This window comes from Octopus bimaculoides, chromosome 5 (assembly GCF_046866305.1).
Source record: "Octopus bimaculoides isolate indiv1 chromosome 5, ASM4686630v1, whole genome shotgun sequence".
NCBI classification, from domain to species: domain Eukaryota; kingdom Metazoa; phylum Mollusca; class Cephalopoda; order Octopoda; family Octopodidae; genus Octopus; species Octopus bimaculoides.
Genome location: NC_142932.1, coordinates 9,730,640 through 9,739,175, shown reverse-complemented (window position 1 = coordinate 9,739,175; position 8,536 = coordinate 9,730,640). Strand labels below are relative to the sequence as shown.

General features: G+C 37.6%; 1 pseudogene; it reads left to right on the top strand.

Annotated features, from left to right (window-relative positions):
* Window positions 1-8,154: 8,154 nt before the first annotated feature.
* LOC128247975 (5S ribosomal RNA) lies at window positions 8,155-8,271 on the top strand (annotated as a pseudogene).
* The last annotated feature ends 265 nt before the right edge of the window (window positions 8,272-8,536 follow it).

The following is an 8,536-nucleotide window of genomic DNA, read 5'->3' as shown; positions in this document are numbered from 1 at the left end:
CTGAATTATTATTATTATTATTATTATTATTATTATTATTATTATTATTATTATTATTATTATTATTATCATTATTATTATTATTATTATTATTATTATTATTGTTCAGTAGTTTTATTTTTATAACGTGCTTTCACTTCACTACCGAGCGCAGCTCTGTGCGCCTTGGGTATGTGCTGTGGTTTGCTGTGGTGCTCTTATGTTTACTGTATTGAAAGTTTTTTGCGTTATTATTATCATCATCATCATCATCATTATTATTATTATTATTATTATTATTATTATTGTTGTTGTTGTTGTTGTTGTTGTTGTTGTTGTTGTTGCTGTTCTTCATGTTGTTATTTTTGTTGTAGCAGTTATTACTATTATTATCGGCGTTGATACTGTTATTGTTGATGCTAGTGTATATTTCCATGTCATATGATTTATATCACATAACCAACATCTTTTTTCTTTTTTTGATGTTTATTGTTACTGCTCATTTTTTTTAACCACTTTTATTATATATTTATGCATTTACTTATTTTCATTCCTATTGACTTTTATTGTCACTGTTGTTGCTCCTGTTGTTCTTCTTCTGCTTCTTCTTCTCCTTCCCCTTCTTCCTCTTCGTCTTTTTTTCTTTCTCTGTTCGATATTGATTACTCCTGTTCCTCCTTATTTCGTGTATTTTTTTTACTTTAATTTTATGAACTTTTTTTTTATTTTTTTACTTTTATTTCAAGTAAAATGTTTCCATCTTTTTGAAATATTGCTTTTGCATAAAATCACACATGCAACATGCAAGCCAAATCCTACAACAACAACTACTACTACTACTGCTGCTGCTACTGCTGCCACTACTACTACTAAATAATATACAAAGACATGTAACATGTTACACGCTAGTCACGCCAAGACAAACACTCATAGATATATGTATACGTACATGCATACATATATATATATATATATATATATATATATATATATATATATATACATGCATACTTACATATACACATATATATTAATATATATACATAAACACACACACATAAATATATATGTATGTATGTATGTATATATACCTAGAAACATATCCATATACATATATATATAAACATGGATATACAAATATCTATGTATGTACAAACGTATGTATATATATGTATGTATAGATTTATGTATGTACGTACGTATGTATGCATGAATGTATGTATGTATGTATGTATGTATGTATACGTGTGTGTGAGTGCGGGCGTGTGTTTGCATAAGAGTATGTAATTCTATTACATTAAAATAAGTTGCTATATTTATATATTGTCAGAATGCTTGGGTGTGTGTGTGTGTGCGTGTGTGTGTGTGTGTGTGTGTGTGTGTGTGTGTGTGTGTGTGTATTTATACGTTAGTGCTTATATAGTTATGTGTTTCTGTGCACACGTGTCTGTATAGTAAGTTTAGATACTCTTAAACCTGAATATATACGAGTACATAACAGTTCGGCGCTAGATTGTGTCGTAACGGTGTCTGTTTGGTGAAGAGTTTGCTTCCCAAGCGCGTGGTTACGAGTTCAAGTTCCACTATATCGCACTATGGGTAAGTGACTTCTGCTATAGCCTCGGTCAAACCAAAGCCTTGTGAGGGTTTTAGCAGACGGAATCTGAAACAAGCCCGTCATATATATATATATATATCTTATGGGGTCGAGTAGTTTGAGTAAACCCCTTCAAGGCGGTGCCCCAGCATCGCCGCAGTCCAATGATTGAGATAAGTAGAAGATAAAAGATGTACATTATTTACATTATTTACATTTGATAGATATTTGTCCTCATCCTGTTTGTTGTTAACACAACGTTTTGGCTGATATATCCTCCAACATTCATCAGGTGTCTTGGGGAAATTTCCTAAGGTGTTTTTCGATGTTGTTGTTGTTGTTATTATTATTATTATTATTATTATTATTATTATTATTATTATTATTATTATTATTATTATTATTCAGGTCACTGTCTGGAATCGAAGTCGGAATCTTGGGGTTAGTAGCCCGCGCTCTTAACCACTACGCCATATGCCCGTGGGCTACTAACCCCAAGATTCCGAGTTCAATTCCAGGCAGGGACCTGAATAATAATAATACTAATAATAATAATTATTATTATTATTATTATTTATAATAATAATAATCATAATAATAATAATAATAATTACATCGAAAAATACCTTAGGACTGAAAAGTCAGGATCGAAATTTTCACAAGACACCTGATGAAGGCTGGAGGGTATATCAGCCGAAACGTTGTGTTAACAACAAACAAGATGAGGACAAATATCTGTCAAATGTAAATAATGTAAATAATATGCATAATTCCTCATCTCTTAAAAATAAAGAAGATGGATATATATAGATATATACTCGAGGCACAAGGCCCGAAATCTTTGGAGAGGGGGCCAGTCGATTAGATCGCAACGTCGTTAGGTCCGTTCCCGGTAGCGCGTTGTATCCTTGAGCAAGACACTTTATTTTTCATCGCTCCAGTCCACGCCGCTGGCAAAAACGAGTAGCACCTGACATTCAAGGGGCTAGCCTTGTCGCATTCTGTGCCACCCTGAATCTCCCTGCGAACTACAATAAAGGTACACGTGGGTGTAGAGCGCTCAGTCATTTGTACGTTAATTTCACGAGCATGTTGTTCCGTTGATTGAATCAAATAGAACCCGCGTCGTCGTAACCGACGGAGCGCCAATTTATAGGTGTTGATGTTTTATCACATTCCATGTCGGTCGGTGAGACTCCCTCGCAAGAATTCTGTAATGTTTACTTAGTATAAATTCTTACTCATGAATATATTTTTTGATAGTTTTATGTATCTTTTCACTTTTTTTTAAAATTTGAAGTCTTTTTCATTATTATTATTATTATTTTCTAGATCAGAAGCTATCATTATTCTGAGTATATAAATTTTGTTTATTGAAATGCATCTTATTCAGACATCGTAAACTATTCTCAAAAAAATTTGTTACATCCTGCTTACATTAATGCATCTATTTGTTGTACACAACTAACTACGATTCTTTATTCTGCTGTACGTTTCTAACACGTTGTAATACACATACTTCCTATTACTTACCAAGTTTGATTTCTACATTTTGCATTTTTTTTTTTTTTTTGTAAAATTGATTTTCAATATTTGACAGTGAATAATTCTTAGAAAATATTAAATTTGATTATTAATCGGTATCTTCTAAAATCAATAGGTTACGACCTTGCAACTGCGTACGAATTCACGTCCATGTCTAATGTAAAATTTCTACGAATAAAAAACAAATGCATTCACCTCGGCACATTTAATCAACACTCACCAACTCCACACAGCAGCATTAAACGACTCAGATTTACGCTTGGTTCACAGTTAGTCATCAATCACGTTGCCAGCAATATATACATTTTATTACGGAAAGCAGGAAAGAAGCCGACCATCAGCTGCTTTCATCTGAAAACTTGTGAAAAAAGATGAACTGGCTTAATATACGTATGGTATATCGGAAGAAAGTAATTCAACAACACGGGTTGATGAACCGTAAGACGTGTGGCCAGAACCTCCTGGAAAATAACCATAGCGAGGGACATTCCACAGTTGAATTAGAACAGTCACAAACAGTGAAAGAAGACATGCACCCAACACCAGAGCTGAAGACACCTCCGAAAGGGGGTGGCCCCGCCACGTCAAAACGGTAGAGGAGTAGGGGCCGAAACCGGACGTGGTTCCGCCTGATGATGTCTTGAGCTAACTGGATCCTATAAAGGAGCTGTTGTGGTAGCAGACCACGAAACATGGTTGAAATTCCTGTAATCTGACTTAACTCAATAATTGCACATACCTATACGAAACTTGGTGACTATACTGACTAAAAGTTAAATGCATATATTATATAAACTCAGTATGTGCAGTTAAACAGCATTAAACTTAAATAGTCATCTGTGTAACATACTTAATGTTTCTTCAAAATTGACAGGTATTATGCTGTGGCCTTTGTCTGAAAGATCTCTTCATTGACATTCTGCGTTAAAGAAACAATATATTTTTGAGCGAGACGAATCTCACCTCAGCATTGGCTCAGTATTACCTGATGCATTTCGCCTTTCTTGAGGCTTATCAATATCTTTCCTCCATGTAATCACATACCTAGACGAAATCTGTCACCTCCAATGTATAACTGAAAGGGAATGATACATTCACTGATACTGCAGAAAGGCTTGACGAGCTAAAATAAACTCGTGTCTGGCGTCCTAATAAGTCGCTCCTGGAACGCCGTTCATCTCGTTCTGATGTATACTATATATTGTGTTTTTCACTTAATATGTCTATGAAGAGATTTTCTCCGAGACAAAATGCACAGCATCGTGTCTGTCAATGGTATATTCTTTTCTTTTCTTTTCTTTCACTTGTTTCAGTCATTTGACTGCGGCCATGCTGGAGCACCGCCTTTAGTCGAATCAAATCGACCCCAGGACTTATTCTTTGTAAGCCTAGTACTTATTCTATCGGTCTCTTTTTGCCGAACCGCTAAGTTACGGGGACCTAAACACACCAGCATCGGTTGTCAAGCGATGTTCGGGGGGACAAACACAGATACACAACATATACACACATACATATATATACATATATACGATGGGTTTCTTTCAGTTTCCGTCTACCAAATCCACTCACAAGGCTTTGGTCGGCCCGAGGCTATAGTAGAAGACACTTGCCCAAGGTGCCACGCAGTGGGACTGAACCCGGAACCATGTGGTTGGTAAGCAAGCTACTTACCAAACAGCCACTCTTGCGCCTATATATATATATGTGTGTGTGTGTGTGTGTTAAGATTCATACACAGATAGCGCACATACATAAGAGTCACTACATCTACACATACAGTTTGGTCTACTACCATGACTGTCTTACATCCAAACACTTATTTTTTACATACACCTGTTTATCGGAGCACAGACCAGTTCAGCAGTTTTGCTAGTCACAAGTTCGTAAACGTAGCATTTTTTTTTTTTGTCGTCTCCCCACACAACTAGCCGTTACGCCAACCAAAATGTTTTAGTTAATCAAATTATTCCCACTTTTTAACTGAAAGATATCGACACATCACACAACTTCTATTGTAATTCACAGTTGTTCACCAATATATCACAACTGACATCAGACACAATAAAGAAGAACAGGAAAATTCTACTGCGAGCACATTCTCCCGTATTCATGTCATGTCATCGCTTTACATATTTCCGTTGCCATCAATTTAGAACAAACAACAGAAAGTCCAAAAAAATGACAAAGAATTGTTCAAACTACAGAATTCGTCATCTTTGATTTTCCAGCAATTACCATTTTCTTCATCGGCTAAATACATTTTGGGATGACATATTCATAGATCACAAACGCTGTCACCAACGCCGTAGAAAACGCCGTCGCCAACGACCTTGTCTGCCTCAAAAGCAATTTCGCTCAATTTTTGCCCGTTACTTTGTCTTGTCCGGGTTGTAAAGCAAAACGTGAATTGATACTGACATGGATATGATTTATTTGGATCAGTATCAACCAAAACACTCGACCGTGGGCAAGTGACAGTGCCATATTGATTTTTAATCATTTTTGATTGGTTAAAAATAGTCAAATAAAAAAAATAATCAATATAGGCACAGGTGTGGCTGTGTGGTAAGAAGTTTGCTTCCCAACCACATGGTTTCCGGGTTCAGTCCCATTGCAAGTATCTGTATCTTCTATTAAAGCCTCGTGTCGACTAAAACCTTGTGAGTGTGTGTTTGATAGGCGGAAACTGTGTGTGTGTGTGTGTGTGTGTGTGTGTGTGTGTGCGTGCGTGTGTCTATTTTTGTCCCCCACCCACCCATGTGCCTGTGCTTGACAACCGATGTTGGTGTGTTTACGTCCCCGTAACTTAGCGGTTCGGAAAAAGATACCGATAGAATAAGTACTAGGCTTACGAAGAATAAGTCCAGGGGTCGATTTCTTCGACTAAAAGGTGGTGCTCCAGCATGGCCACAGTCAAGTTGACTGAAACAAGCAAAAGAATAAAAGAATATACACTTCAGTTTGTTCTACACAGCTATAATTTTACTCTTTTTTTTTTGAGGGGGGGACTGGATCTCGAAGCACAAATACCGTAAGCTATAAATAATAGCATATAAATATTGGATTGAAAACCCCTTTTGGATAGGAAAAAATTGAAGGTTACCCAAAGTTTTTTAACGCTATATTTACATTCTATTATTTATCGCTTCATGTAAATTCGAGATCCAATTTTGAAAAAGAATCATTTCAAGTCCCCTCAAAAGTTCATAAATTCTGACAATATCAAGTACACAACAATCGTACATTGCTGATTGTATGTTATTGTATTCTGCCTTAGATTTGGGCGCGGGTGGGGTGGGGTGTTATATTGTACCGTATTTTTACATCTATACGTTTCTTGACTTCAGATTGATTTCTGACTCACTGCTATTTTTCTTTATGAAATTGGTTCGCAATATTTGACCGTGAATAATTCTTGAAAAACATCAAATTTGATTATTTAATCGGCACCTTCTAAAAAAAAAATCAACAGGTTACAAACCTCGTAACTGTGCAGAAATTCGATTCCATACGTAACGTAAATGAACACATAAAAAAAAAACATATTTGAGTTATTTCTATGTTGAAGCCAGTTTTTGTAAGGCATAGAAATAAGATAAATTCTACAACCAAAATAAAAGGAAACAAAAATAAGGTTTAGAGCCACAATTTAATAATATACAACGAAACTATGATCATATTTCTTGTAGTGAGGCACTCATAAATACACAAGGATACGTCAGCGCAAAAGCCATAAAATGTTGAATATACCGAGCTATACAGGGTACAGCAGAAAAACGTCCCTTATTTTACACTGCTATTGATGTGGCACTAGTGGAAGTGGGCAAATGGTAATATGATAAGGTCGTCTCTGCAGATTTTCTATAGAAATCGTTGCCAGCATTGATCTTGTTATGACGTTTCGTATCCGAGACGTCAGTGGAGGCGCAATGGCCCAGTGGTTAGGGCAGCGGACTCGCGGTCATAGAATCGCAGTTTCGATTCCCAGCCCGGGCGTTGTGAGTGTTTATTGAGCGAAAACACCTAGAGCTCTACGAGGCTCCGGCAGGGGATGGTGGCGAACCCTGCTGTACTCTTTCACCACAACTTTCTGTTACTTCCTGTTTCTGTTGCGCCTGTAATTCAAAGGGTCAGCCTTGTCACACTGTGTCACGCTGAATATCCCCGAGAACTACGTTAAGGGTACACGTGTCTGTGGAGTGCTCAGCCACTTGGGCACGTTAATTTCATGAGCAGGCTGTTCCGTTGATCGGATCAACTGGAACCCTCGACGTCGTAAGCGACGGAGTGCCAACAACAACAATCCGAGACGTCAGATATAAACAATGAGATCGAAGATGAAAAAATGGCAAACGAGTGTATATGTCATATTTCACATATATATATATATATATATATATGACGGGTTTCCACAGTTTCTATAAACTAAATTTATTCGCAAGGTATTTGTTGGCCCGAGGCTAAAATAGAAATACTTACCCAAGGTGTCGTGCAGTTGAACGCAACCCGAGACCACGCGGTTACAAATCGAGGCTTTTAACTACACAGGTATACCTGCGCTTATGAATTACACTTACAATTAGAGCTGGAGCTGGCAAGTGACCAATTCCCAAGAGATCAATTGGAAATAATAGATTAACCAGACGTAGGTGGTTTACAATTCTATGTACATGGTGGATATGTGTCGAAGTAATCGCAACGTATGTAAACCAAGGGTCCGTTCATGACGTAATAACTCTGGGGTAAATGCGGCGAGCTGGTAGAAACGTTAGCACGCTGGGCGTATTGCTTAGTGGTATTTCGTGTGTCTTTACGTTCTGAGTTCGAAACCTGCCGAGGTCGACTTTGCATTTCATCCTTTTGGGGTCGATAAAATAAGTACCACTTGCGTACTGGGGTCGATCTAATCGACTGGCCCCCTCCACAAAAATTTCAGGTCGTGTGCCTAGAGTAGAAAAAGAATAACTTTGAGGTAGGTTAAATGGCGAGAATTTGTGTCCAATGGAGCGAATAATTAATACTCCGTATACGATTGGCCATATCACGTTGAATCCACTGGGTCTCATCCGATCACCAAAGTTAAGTAACGTCGAGTCTAGTTAATACTCAGATGGGTGACCGCTTGGGAAACCTAGGTGCTGTAAACATCTCACATTTGTAAGTATGCGGGTACTTTGAAAATACCTCACGGAGTGACGACTGTACCCTGTATAATTTCGGGCTGTCCTTTGGTAAGGCATGGCACACATTCAGCCACCCTGCCAGGGATACGGTGAAGTGACGGGACTGCAGCATGGTGGGTTGTGAAAAGGTAGCGGAAGAGCTCAACTGAGCCAGCAGTGTTTCTTACACTGATGCTGTGCGGCGGAATCCTAGAAGATCAACGGTCAGTATCACCAAGCTCTATCAAGC